Below are 14,161 nucleotides of genomic sequence, written 5' to 3'. Positions count from 1 at the left end.
TATGTGGGGTCAGTGATCTAGATCTGCACTGTCCAATGGGAACTAATGCAAGTATAGAAAGGTTATTTGCTCTGTTCAATGCAGTAACTACTGGCTATACATAATGTGGCCACTGAGGGCTTGAGATATGATTTGTGTGACTGAGGAACTGAATTGTGTCTTTTAAAATATTTTATTTTTTTAAAGAAAGATTCTCTTATTATTTTTTTAATGTTTATTTATTTTTGAGAGAGAGAGAGTGTGAGCGGGGGAGGGCAGAGAGAGAGAGAATCTGCAGAAGGCTACAGGCTCTGTGCTGTCAGCACAGAACCCAACACGTGGAGCACTTAACTCACAAACCGTGAGATCATTACCTGAGCTGAAGTGGGACACTTAACTGACTGAGACACCCAGGCACCCCTTAAGATTTTATTTTTTAAGTTTATTTTTATTTGTTTTGAGAGGAAGAGAGAAAAAAAAGCATGAGTAGGGGAGGGGCATAGAGAGAGAGGGAGGGAGAGAATCCCAAGCAGGCTCTGCACTGCCTGCAAGGAGCCCAATGTGGGGCTTGAACCCTTGAACCGTGAGATCATGACCAGAATGGAAGTCAGATGCTTAACCAACTGAGTCATCCAGGCACCCAGGTACTGAATTGTTAATTGTATTTAATTTTAATTAGCTAAAATTTAAATGCTTTCTTTTGAGAGAGAGAGTATGTGCACATGCAGGCAAGGGAGAGGGGCAGAAGGAGGGAGAGAGAGGGAGAGAGAGAGAGAGAGAGAGAGAGAGAGAGAGAGAGAGAGAGAGAAAATCTTAAGCAGGCGGAGCCCAACAAGGAACTCAATACCATGCCCTTGGTATGACCTAAGCCAAAACCGAAATCAAGAGTCGGACACTCAACCCACTGAGCTACCCCAGGCGCCCCTATGTTTCTATTTTCTATATTTGTACTGACTTGGTCAACAAATGTTCATACTTTTTTATATACATAGGATTAAGCTAAACTATACATACTTTTCTGAGCCATGACTTTCTCACTTTAAAAAATAATTTAGCTTTCTTTGCATATAAGTGTATAAAGATCTATGAGGAATTTTTAATATCAAATATTTTACAGACACCCAAATGATGGTTTTTAGTGTCTCTTGAGTGAAAAATACAAATTATAAAAAAAGCTATGAATTCAGTAACACTTCAATGAATGTATGCTTTGTTAAAAATCACAACAGCTGTTTATATTGGAAAATATTTGGTAGCAAAGTAAAAGAAAAATTGTACATTTGTGTATCTCAAGACAATCACAACATAAACAGAGAAATGTTGATGTAAACAAATAATCGCAATACTCTAGGCAAATAATAGCAGCATATTAGAGGTAGCTCATATTAGTGGTAACTCAAAGGTAGCAGGGCTCTGCATGAGTGGATCAGGAATGGTTTCACAGGAAAGAACACTTTTGAATTGGGTCTTAACCAAGAGGTTGAAGTCAGACCGATTTGCAACGGATCAGAGGCAGAATGACTTATGTTTTCAGTAATTTGGCATAGTTGAAGAAAAGTAGGGAAGCTAAGTCATAGGAAATTAGGCAAGAGAGATAGGCATAGGCCAAATTAAGGGCCCGTGCTGTGCTTAGAAGTTTGTACTTTGTAGGTGATGGGGAAACATTGAAAAGTTTTGTTTTTATTTTTTGAGAGATAGAATAAGTGGGGGAGGGGCAGAGAGCGGAGAGGAGAGAGTATACGAAGCAGGCTTTGCCATAACAGGCTGACAGCAGTAAGCCCAATGTGGGGCTCGAAGTCACGAACTGCGAGATCATGACCTGCACTGAAGTTGGACGCTCAACCGACTGAGCCACCCAGGCGCTCCTTGAAGAGTTTTTTTTTTTTAAATAATTTATATTGTTTTTTTCTGATAATAAAAGTAATATATGCTTTTTGAGGGCAAAACTTGAAAAGAGAAGTACAGAAATCATCATAATCCCATTATGGAGAAATTGTTGTTAACATTTTGGTATATTTTCTTCCAGATTACCACAGACGTGGGCATGTGTGCCTCTGTGTGTGTGTGTGTGTGTGTGTGTGTGTGTGTATTTATTTGTTCATTTATTTTTTAATTTTTTAAAGCTTATTTATATATTTTGAGAGAGAGTGAGCAGGGGAGGGGCAGAGAGAGAGGGAATGAGAGAAAATCCAAGGCAGGCTCCACGCCAACAGCGAGGAGCCCCATGTCAGGCTCGAATCCATGAACTATGAGATCATGACCTGATCCAAAACCAAGAGTCAGACGCTTAACTGACTGAGCCACCCAGGTGCCCCTTATTTATTTATTTATTTATTTATTTATTTGAGAGTGAAAGAGACAGAGACAGAGTAAATTTTTTCTATATCTGATAGGTTTGAACTTCAGAAAGATCACTGTATTACTGTCCTGAAGCTGTTGTAAAAAATTACCACAGATTAGGTGGCTTTAAAAAACAGAAGTTTATTCTCTCACAGTTCTGGAAGCCAGAAGTCTGAAATCACTATCACTGGGAAGAAATTAAGATGTGGGCAGGGCCATGATTCTTCAGTATCTCTCAGGAAGCTCTAGGGGAGACTGTGTCTTGTCTCTTCCAGTTCCAGTTCTTGGTGGCTGCTGGCATTCCTTGGCTTGTTGCTGCATCACTGCAATTTCTGCCTCCATGGTCACATAGCCTTTTCCTTTGTGTGTCAAATCTCTCTCTGCTTCTCTAAGAACACTTGTCATTAAATTCAGGGCCCATCTGGATAATTTCCCCATCTTAAGAGCCTTAACTTAGTCACATCTGCAAAGTCCTACTTTTTTGCCATGTGAGGTAATATTCACAAATTCCAGGAATTAAGACAGGTATATCTTTTGGGGGCCATTATCAAGCTTCCCACAATCACCCTTGCAACAGTGTGTAGAAAAGATTGGAGGAGATAACAACGGAGATCAGGTCACCAGTTGGAATACAATAATAATTTCAGGTGAAAAATGAAAGCCTGAACTAAGTGGTTGTAGGCATAGAGAAGAGGAAACCGAATCCAAATATATAGAAGGCAGGATCAAAGGGGACTTAATAGCCAATTAAATGCAGGGCTAAGGAGTGGAAGATTAGAATGATTCCCAGGTTTCTGTTTGTGGTGCCTGGTCATCTGATTATGCCACTAACTAAGATAGGAAACAGTGGAGGCAGAGCACCATTGGGAGGGTGGGGCAAGGAGTCCATTGGCGCACTTTGGCCAAGTCAAGTTCAAGGTGAGAGGAGCCAGCCAAGCAACAGAGGAAAAGAGTTTGACCTCTGAGAGGTCAATATTTTATAATTATTATTATCAATCATAATATTTATTGAATACTTTCAAGGTATTGAACATAATAATATGGGATGTATCAGTACTAAGTATGATTTCTGTCCTCAGTAAGTTACCAAGTAACTAAATAAACAGAAAACATTAATCAAGAGAAAGTGGAAAAAGGGGGGCCTGGGTGGTGCAGTCGGTTAAGTGTCTGACTCTTGATCTTGGCTTAAGTCACAATCTCATGGTTTGTGAGTTTGAGCCCCACATCTGGCTCTGTGCTGTGATGGTCTGGAGCCTGTTTGGCATTCTGTCTCTCCTCTTTGCCCCACCCCTGCTTGTGAACTCACTCTCTCTCTCTGTCTCTCTCTCAGAATGAATAAAAAAACTTAAAAAATTTTAAAAGAAAGTGAAAAAAAAGCGAATAGCTTGGTCTCCAATACTGTTTTAAGAACTATAAGTGATCATCACCTGCATTCAACATTGTACTAGAAGTTGTAGCCAGGGAAATTGGCAAGAAAAAAATAATAGGTGTCCAAAATAAAAAGGAAGAAGTAAAACTATCTCTGTTTGCAGATGACATGATCTTGTATATAGAAAACCCATGGGGCGCCTGGGTGGCGCAGTCGGTTAAGCGTCCGACTTCAGCCAGGTCACGATCTCGCGGTCCGTGAGTTCGAGCCCCGCATCGGGCTCTGGGCTGATGGCTCGGAGCCTGGAGCCTGTTTCCGATTCTATGTCTCCCTCTCTCTCTGCCCCTCCCCCGTCCATGCTCTGTCTCTCTCTGTCCCAAAAATAAAATAAAAACGTTGAAAAAAAATTAAAAAAAAAAAAGAAAACCCTAAGGAATCTGCTAAAAAAATTATTAGAACTAGGAAAGAGCCCAAGTGTCCATTCATATATATAAATATATACACAATGGAATATTACTCAGCCATAAACAAGAATGACATCTTGCCATTTGCAACGGCGTGGATGGAACTAGAGTGTATTATGCTAAGCAAAATAAGTCACTGAAAGACAAATACCATATGATTTCACTCATGTGGAATTTAGGAAACAAAAATTGGGAAGGGGAAAATAAGAGAGGGGGGAAACAAACCATAAGAGGGTTAACAATAGAGAACAAACAGATAAAAACAAAAAAATTAAAATAAAGAAAAAATTAATTAAAAAAAAGAGAACAAAGTGAGAGTTGGTGGAGGGACGTGGGGGGAGGGCTAAATGGGTGATGGGTATTAAGGAGGGCACTTTTATATGAGCACTGGGTGTTATATGTAAGTGATGAATCACTAAAATCTACTGAAACCAATGTCACACGATATGTTAACTAACTAGAATGTAAATAAAAATGTGGAGACTTTGGAAGAAAAAAACTATTAGAACTAATAAATGAGTTCAGGGTTGCAGGATACAAGATCAATATGCAAATGTAAATTGTATTTCTATACACTTACAGTGAAGAATTTGAAAATGAAATTAAACAAATCCATTTACAAAAACATGAAAAGGAATAAAGTGCTTAGGAACAAATTTAACAAAAGCATAAAACTTACACTCTGAAAACTACAAAACATTGCTGGAAGAAATTCAAGAACATCTAAATAAATGGACTTTAATTAGCAGATAACAAGTGTTAGCAAGAATGTGAGAAACTAGAAATCTCCTGATGGATATATAAAATAGTGCAGCTACTTTGGAAGATAGTGTAGCAGTTCCTCAATTAAACATAAATGTACCACATGATCCAGAAATTCTACTCCTAGTTATATACCCAAGAGAAATGAAAATGTGTGTTCACAAAGAAACTTGTATATATGAATGTTTATAGCAGTATTATTCATAATAGCCCAAAGGTACATCAACTGATAAATGGATAATCGAAATATGGTATATCCATACAATGGAATAATATTCAGGCTACAAGGAATAAATTCTGACACATGGTACAACATGGATGGACCTTAAAAACATTATGTCAATTGAAAAAAGCCAGTCACAAAAGACCACATATATGATTCCATTTATATGAGATGTCCAGAATAGGTGAATCTATGGAGACAGAAAGTAGAATGGTGCTTGCATAAGGCTATGGGTGATAGAGGGGTGGGAGAATATAGCTAAAGCATACAGGTTTTCTATTTTTTTAATGATAACAATGGGTGGAGATGCAAACTGGTACAGCCACTGTGGAAAACAGTATGGAGTTTACTTAAAAAAATTAAAAATAGGGGCGCCTGAGTGGCGCAGTCGGTTAAGCGTCCGACTTCAGCCAGGTCACGATCTCGCGGTCCGTGAGTTCGAGCCCCGCGTCGGGCTCTGGGCTGATGGCTCAGAGCCTGGAGCCTGTTTCCGATTCTGTGTCTCCCTCTCTCTCTGCCCCTCCCCCGTTCATGCTCTGTCTCTGTCCCAAAAATAAATAAACGTTGAAAAAAAAAATTTTTAAAAATTAAAAATAGAACTACCCTGTGATCTGGTAATCACACTACTGGGTATTTACCCAAAGAAAACAAAAACACTAATTCAAAAGGAGACATGCACCCCTATATTTAAACAGCATTATTTACAATAGCCAAATTACAGAAGCAACCTAAATGTCCGTCGATAGATGAATGGATAAAAAAATGTGAGATACATATGTATATGTATATATGTATACATATATAAACATACAATGGAATATCATCTGTCCATAAAAAAATGAAATCTTACCATTTGCAACAACATGGATGGATCTAGAGAATATAATGATAAATAAAACAAGCCAGTCAGAGAAAGATAAATACCATATGATTTCACTCATATGTGGAATTTAAGAAACAAAACAAATGAACAAAGGGGGGAAAAAAGAGACAAAAAACGGACTCTTAACTATGGAGAACAAACTGATGGTTCCCAGAGGGGAGGTGCATGGGTGAAATAGGTGAAGGGGATTAAGAGTACACGTATCTTGGGGCGCCTGGGTGGCTCAGTCCGTTAAGCGTCCGACTTCGGCTCAGGTCATGATCTCACAGTTTGTGAGTTTGAGCCCCGCATCGGGCTCTGTGCTGACAGCTCAGAGCCTGGAGCCTGCTTCACATTCTGTGTCTCCCTCTCTCTCTGCCCCTTCCCTGCTCGTGCTGTGTCTCTCTCTGTCTCAAAAATAAAATAAACATTAAAAAAAAATTTAAGAGTACACGTATCTTGATGAGCACCGAATAATATGTGAAATTGTTGACTCACCATATTGTACACCTGAAATTAATATAATATGGTGTGTTGATTACACTGGAATTAAAATAATAAAGAAATAAATGATGACGATGTAAAACTGAGGTAATCGTTGCACACATCCGTGAATATACTAAAATCCATTGAATTATACAATTTAAATGGGCAAATTGTATAGTAAATGAATTCTATCTCAATAAAGCTCTCATTTAAAAACAGTGTAAATGGAACTCAGAGAAGTAATATTAATGTAAGTTGACTTCCCAAGGGATAGTGCCATAGCAGAAAGTCTGTAGAGACCTTGGGACCCACATATATCCTAGAGTGTGTCTTATAAAGTCAGTTGATCTTATGGGAGTAAATTGGGATATGTTGCCTCCAAAGTTGGGAGAGATGTTTGGACAGGACAGAGGGAATGTTAAAGAGGGGAGTATAGTCAGAAGCATACTAGGTCAGATTGCCACAAATGGACTTGCTACTAAGGAGGAATTTTTCACTGCATTTCACTAATCCTTCTGTTTTCTAATTTTAATTCCAGTTAGTTAACATATAGTGTTATATTAGTTTCAGGTATACAATATAGAGATTCAACAATTCCATACATCACCCAGTGCTCATCATGACAAATGCTCCATCACCTATTTAACCCAACCCCTTCCCCTCCCCTCTGGTAACAATCAGTTTGCTTTCTATAATTAGAAATCTGTTTGGGGGCACCTGGGTGGCTCAGTAGGTTAAGCATCTGACTTTGGCTTAGGTCATGATCTTGCAGTCTGTGAGTTCGAGCCCCGTGTCAGGCTCTGTGCTGACAGCTCAGAGCCTGGAGCCTGCTTCCAATTCTCCCTCTTTCTCTGCCTCTCCCCTACTCACACTCTGTCTCTCTTTCTCTCAGAAATAAATAAACATTAGGGGCACCTGGCTGGCTCAGTCGGTTAAGCGTCTAACTTTGGCTCAGGTCATGACCTCACAGTTCGTGAATTCGAGCCCCTGATAGGACTCTGTGCTGACAGATTGGAGCCTGGAGCCTGCTTCAGATTCTGTGTGTCTCTCTTTGTCTCTCTGTCTCTCTCTCTCCCCATCTGCTGCTCATGCTCTATCTCTGTCTGTCTGTCTCTCTTTCCCAAATATAAATAAAAAATTAAATATTTAAAAAAATTTTAAATCTCATGTATAAATTCTAAAAAAATCTGTTTCTTGGTTTGTCTCTTTTTCCCTTTGCTCATTCGTTTTGTTTCTTAAATTCCACATATGAGTGAAATCACATGGTATTTGTCTTTCTCTGACTTATTTTGCTTAGCATTATACTTTCTGGCTCCATCCATGTCATTGCAAATGGCAAGATTTCATTCTTTTTTATGGCTAATATTCATATATATATGTATATATAACACATTTGTCTTTATCCTTTCATCAATCAATGGACACTGGGATGCTTCCATATCTTGGCTATTGTAAATAATGCTGCTATAAAAATAGGGTGCATGTATCCCTTGAATTAGCGTTTTTGTATTCTTTGAGTAAATACCCAGTAATGCAATTACTGGATCATAGGGTAGTTCTTTTTTTTTTTTTTTCTTAAAGTAAGCTCTATGCCCATCATAAGGCATGAATTTACAGTCTCAAGATTGAGTCCCATGCTAGGATAGTTCTATTTTTTAACTTCTTGAGGAACCTCTGTACTGTTTCTACACAGTGGCTGCACCAGTTTGCATTCCCACCAATAGTGCACGAGTGTTCTTTTTTCTCCACATCCTCGCCAACACCTGTTGTTTCTTGTGTTGTTGATTTTAGCCATTCCGACAGGTATGAGGTGTTATCTCATTGTTCTGATTTGCATTTCCCTGATAGTAAGTGATGTTAGACATTTTTTCATGTGTCTGTTGGCCAGCTGCATGTCTTTAGAAAAATGTGTGTGTCTTTTGCCCATTTGTAATTGGATTATGTTTTGGGGGTGTTGAGTTTTGTAAGTTCTTTATATATTTTGGATACTAACCCTTTATCGGATATGTCATTTGCAAATATCTTCCCTCATTCTGTAGGCTTTTATTCTTCTGTGCAGAAGGTTTCTGTTTTGATGTAGTTCCAATAGTTTATTTTTGCTCTTGTTTCCTGTGCCTCAGGAGACACATCTAGAAAAAAGTTGCCTCAGCCTGTGTCAGAGATTACTGCCTGTGCTCTCTTCTAGGATTTTTACAGTTTCAGGTCTCATATTTAGGTCTTTAATCCATTTAGAATTTATTTTTGTGTATGGTGTAAGAAAGTGGCTAAGTTTCATTCTTTTGCATGTAGCTGACCAGTTTTCTCAACACCATTTGTCCTTTTCTCATTGGATATTCTTTCCTGCTTTGTTGAAGATTAATTGACCATATAGTTGTGGGTTTATACTAATCCTTCTTTTTAAAGATGAAGATTCCTTATTTTTGCCTTCCTGCCTTTGCTCCTCTCTTATTTCACTCTTATCTTTTTCCTTCTTAAGCCTTACACTATAGAAATAGTACTACAATTTGAGTTCATTGGGGGCTTTTTTCCTCTCTCTGTCCTTAATTCACTCATCCACCAATTCATCCAATAAACATTTACTGAGTATCAGGGACTATGCTAGATGCTGGAGATAGAGATGAGTAAAAACTGGTCTCTATTATTGAGGAACTGACAGTCTAGCATTTCCCAATGTCTCCCTAAATACATATTTCCTTTTCTTCATTCCAGGGTACTTCAGAATGGTATAAAACATTAAGAATCCATGTGTTTCCATACTTGGTTCTAAGGGTGAACTTCACTCTAATCAAATGATCGCCAAATAGCACTTCCATTTATTTGACCAGGTTATATGTAGGTTTGCCTGTGGTGAAAAAATAAAAGTTTGAGGGGCGCCTGGGTGGCTCAGTTCGTTGAACATCCGACTTCAGGTCATGATCTCACAGTTCGTGAGTACAAGCCCCACATCGGGCTCTGTGCTGACAGAGCCTGGAGGCTGCTGCAGATTCTGTGTCTCCCTCTCTCACCGCCCCTCCCCAGCTTGCATTCTGTCTCTGTCTCTCTCTCTCAAAAATAAACATTAAAAATTTTTGTAAATTTTTTTAATGTTTATTTATTTATTTATTTATTTATTAATTTTTTTCAACGTTTATTTATTTTTGGGACAGAGAGAGACAGAGCATGAACGGGGGAGGGGCAGAGAGAGAGGGAGACACAGAATCGGAAACAGGCTCCAAGCCATCAGCCCAGAGCCTGACGCGGGGCTCGAACTCACGGACCGCGAGATCGTGACCTGGCTGAAGTCGGACGCTTAACCGACTGCGCCACCCAGGCGCCCCAAATGTTTATTTATTTTTGAGAGAGAGACAGAGACAGAATGCGAGTGGGTTAGGGGCAGAGACAGAGGGAGACTCAAAGGCTCCAGGCTTTGAGCTGTCAGCACAGAGCCCGATGCGGGGCTCGAACTCACGAGCTGAGATCATGACCTGAGCCAAAGTTGGACACTCAACCAAATGAGCCACCCAGGTGCCCCTAAAAATATTTTTTAATAAAGTTTGACATCCAGGAGTAATTAATTAAAGCATGGTACATCCAAATGATTAAATAATACACAGCCATTACAAATATGTTCTAGAACATATTGTACAAGATAATTCCAATTTTGTAAAAAATATGTATGCAAAAAAAGGACCAGAAAGATATACATCAAATAGAGCAGTGGTTATCTCCGGGTATAATAGGTAGAATATAAGTGATTAGTGCTTTCCTCTTCAGGTTTTTCATGTTTTCCAAAATTTTTGCAGTGAACATTTGTATTTTTGTAATCAGAAAACATATATAAGTATATACATATATATATGAGCATATATATACACATGTGTATATATTACATATATATGTAATATATATTATAATTATATATAATTATAATATATTATATAATTATATTATATAATTATAATATATTATATAATTATATAATATATTAATATATATTATATATAATATATAGTATATATAATATATAATTATATAATATATTATATATTATAATATATATATTACATATATACACATGTGTATATATATTATATATAGACACGTATATACATAATTAAAATGAAAGAGCTCTCACGAGGACAGGGATAGTGATTTTACCTGCCTTAAAGTGCTTGCAGCACTTCAGGAGTGCTTTGTAAATGATGACTAACAAGTAACACAATTGAGAACTGTGTGGTAACTAACAAAGCTGAAAATGACGGTGTTGAATTGCAGGCCACACTCTTACCCAACCCCCCACCCAGTTCTATATTACAGCCTTTTATCTGTGGCTGGTACATATTCAGATCTATCAACTGTGGGCATTCTTGGCTTAAAGACAAAAAAAAATATTTATACGATATGAAGGTTTCAGGATACAAAGTCCCAGACCATGCATGAGGTCAGATATATTTCCCTTTCTTTTTAATTTTTTTTAAGGTTTATTCATTTTTGAGAGACAGAGTGCAAGCATGGGTGGGGCAGAGAGAGAGGGAGACACATAATCTGAAGCAGGCTCCAGGCTCTGAGATGTCAGCACAGAGCCCGAAGCAGGGCTCAAACTCACAAGCTGTGAGATCGTGACCTAAGCCGAAGGTGGACGTTTAACCGCTTAACCGACTGAGCCACCCAGGTGCCCCTATTTCTCTTCAAATGACAATAGTAACTGGGGCGCCTGGGTGCCTCAGTTGGTTGAGCTCCCGACTTCAGCTCAGGTCATGATCTCACAGTTTGTGAGTTCAAGCCCCACATTGGGCTCTCTGCTGTCAGCACAGAGCCCACTTTGGATCTTCTGTCCCCCTCTCTCTTAACCTCTCCCCCCCTCTCAAAAATGAATAAACATTAAAAAAATAATAAAATTATAATAGTAACCTATTAATCAGTACCTATTAAATACCTACTATAAGTCAGACAGTTGTACACCCCACTTAAGTGCATCCCTATGAGGTATAATCTCCAGTATTTCCTTCCAGTGTTTTTCTGTGTATATATGTACAATTGACCCTTGAACAACATGGAGGTAGGGGCGGTGACCACCCTGTGTAGTTGAAAACCTAAGCAGGGGCTCCTGGGTGGCTCAGTCAGTTAAGCATCTGACTTTGGCTCAGGTCATGATCTCACAGTTCATGAGTTCAAGCCCCACATCAGGGTCTCTGCTGTCAGCTCAGAGCCTGCTTCAGAGCCTCTGTCCCCCTCTCTCTTTGCCCCTACCCCACTTGCACATGCACACATACTATCTCTCTCTCAAAAATAAACATTACAAAAAGAAAATCCAAGTATAACTTTTGACTCCCCAAAAACTTAACTACTACTGTTGATTGGAAGCCTTACTAATAACAATTGATTAGCACATATTTTGTATGCTATGTGTATTGTATAGCATACTCTATACATACAGCATACAATATATATAGCATACAATAAGCTAGAGAAAAGAAAATGTTATTAAAAATAATAAATAAAATACATTTACAGTACTGTACTTATTTAAAAAAATCCACATGGGGTGTACCCACACAGTTCAAACCCATGTTGTTCAAAGGTCAACTGTATATAGAATTTCTCTACAAAGTTAGCATCGTATTTTAACTCCTTTTAAAAAAATGTAACATGGTGGAGGGGGAGCCTGCCTGGTTCAGTCGGTAGAGCATGGGCCTCTTGATCGTAGGGTTGTAAGTTTAAGCCCCACACTGGGTGTACAGATTTAAAAAAAAAATAAAAATGTAACATACAGGAGCATTTTTGTGTGTCAATAATTCTTTTAATAGATTAAAGTCTATGTTTTTAAAGATTCTTTTTAAAAAATGTTTATTTTATTTATTTTGAGAGAGAGCACAAACAAAGGAGGGTCAGAAAGAGACAGAGAGACTCCCAAGCAGGCTCCATACCATCAGTGCAGAGCCAGACGTGGGATTTGATCTCATGAACAGCAAGATCATGACCTGAGCTGAAACCAAGAGCCAGACGCTCACCAACTGAGCCAGCCAGGTGCCCCGACTAAAGTCTATTTTTAGAGCAGTTTTAGATTTACAGCAGGAGCAGGCTGAAAGTACAGAGAGTTCCCATATACTCCCTGCCCACCCCATATTCACCCCAGGGCACAGCCTCCCTTGACTATCAACATTCCTTACCAGAATTGTACATTAGTTACAATTGATGACGAATCATTATTATTCGAAGCCCATAGTTCACATAGGAGTTTGCTTTTGGGGTTGTACATTCTATGGGTTTTTATGATGTAAATATGTCTCCATCATAATAGCATACAGAATAGTTTCAGTATCCTAAAAATGGTCTGTGCTATGCTGTCATTGGTTTTTTTTTAATGTTTATTTATTTTTGAGAGAGAGAGAGCAGGGAAGGGGCAAGAGAGGGAGACAGAGGATCCAAAGCAGGTTCTGTGATGACAGCAGTGAGCCAGTGTGGGGCTCGATCATGACATGTGAGATCCTGACCTGAGCCGAAGTCACCCACCCAGGTGCCCCAGTCATTGTTTTTTTTAAATGTTAATGAGTATATCCATTGTATGAATATAGACAAAACTGATTTAACTAATCCCCTATTATTGCGCATTTAGATTGCTTTCTTATCTCTGTTTTAAAGATGAGAAAATTAAGACCTGGTGACGACCTTGTGATTTGTCCAAAGTCAACTGACTAAAATGCAAGCAGAGTTGAGATTAGAATCCTGGTCTGTTTCTGTCTCCGCAGCCCACACGCTTTTATGCCACCACTCTGACACCATTAATCCTTCCTTAAACTGTCTCCCTTCAATTTGAAACCGAGTGTTCTGCACAAACAGACCAGCCAAGGATCCAAGTATGGGTTGAGAAGGGCCAGCAACACAAAAGAATGAGGTGGACCAACTGAGATGGAACAAATTGAAAATGAGAAGGGAGGTACAGGGACATAGAAATAAGCAGAAGGTGGGAGGTAGGTACACAGAATACTGGTTACAGTATAAAGGACACTGGGTTTGGGAAACTGAAGGGGAAAACTCTTGCTTTTATCTCTGTATGTAGGAGAGAGCAAAGATAATCTCAAGGCCATGTGGGGAGCCAGGAAGGATTAAGGTTTCTGGGAAAGTAAATGAGACAAGGGAGGATAAAACTCTCTGGGACTAGAAGGCTAGGAGAGGCTTAGTGTGGGAAGGAAGGCCCAGAGCAAAGAGGCAAGCTAGAGCAGGCACTGGACACCAAGCCTACACGTTCCTAAATCTGTGGCAGGACTCCCCTCCAGCCTAAGCCTCCTCCAGTATCTCAGACACTAGAAGCTCTCCAGCCCTTAGGGGTTGGAGGAGGAAAGTAGGGGGCAGAGACTGCAAAGTGCACTAACTATAATGGGGACTGAGGAAGGATCCTGGCACACATATATATTTTTTAAACCAGTAGGCCTAAAGCTAGTGCCCCCTCCCCCTCCCCCACTTCTCAAGCTTCACCCTCAGCCACACCCACACGCTAAGGACCATCCGGGAGTGGAGGGAGGGAGGGACAGGGAAAAGCGTGTGTGTGCGCGCGCGCGCGTGCGTGCTCGTGCAAACGAGAGGCAGAGGGACCGGAGACAGAGACTGAGACTGAGACAAAAAGAGACTGGCAGAGAGAGAGAGAAAGAGAGAGAAGGAGGAGGAGGAAAGAGACTGACAAGGACAGAAGGAGGGAG

This window comes from Prionailurus viverrinus, chromosome X (genome assembly GCF_022837055.1).
Source record: "Prionailurus viverrinus isolate Anna chromosome X, UM_Priviv_1.0, whole genome shotgun sequence".
Taxonomy (NCBI): Eukaryota; Metazoa; Chordata; class Mammalia; order Carnivora; family Felidae; genus Prionailurus; species Prionailurus viverrinus.
This window is presented reverse-complemented; position numbering follows the sequence as displayed.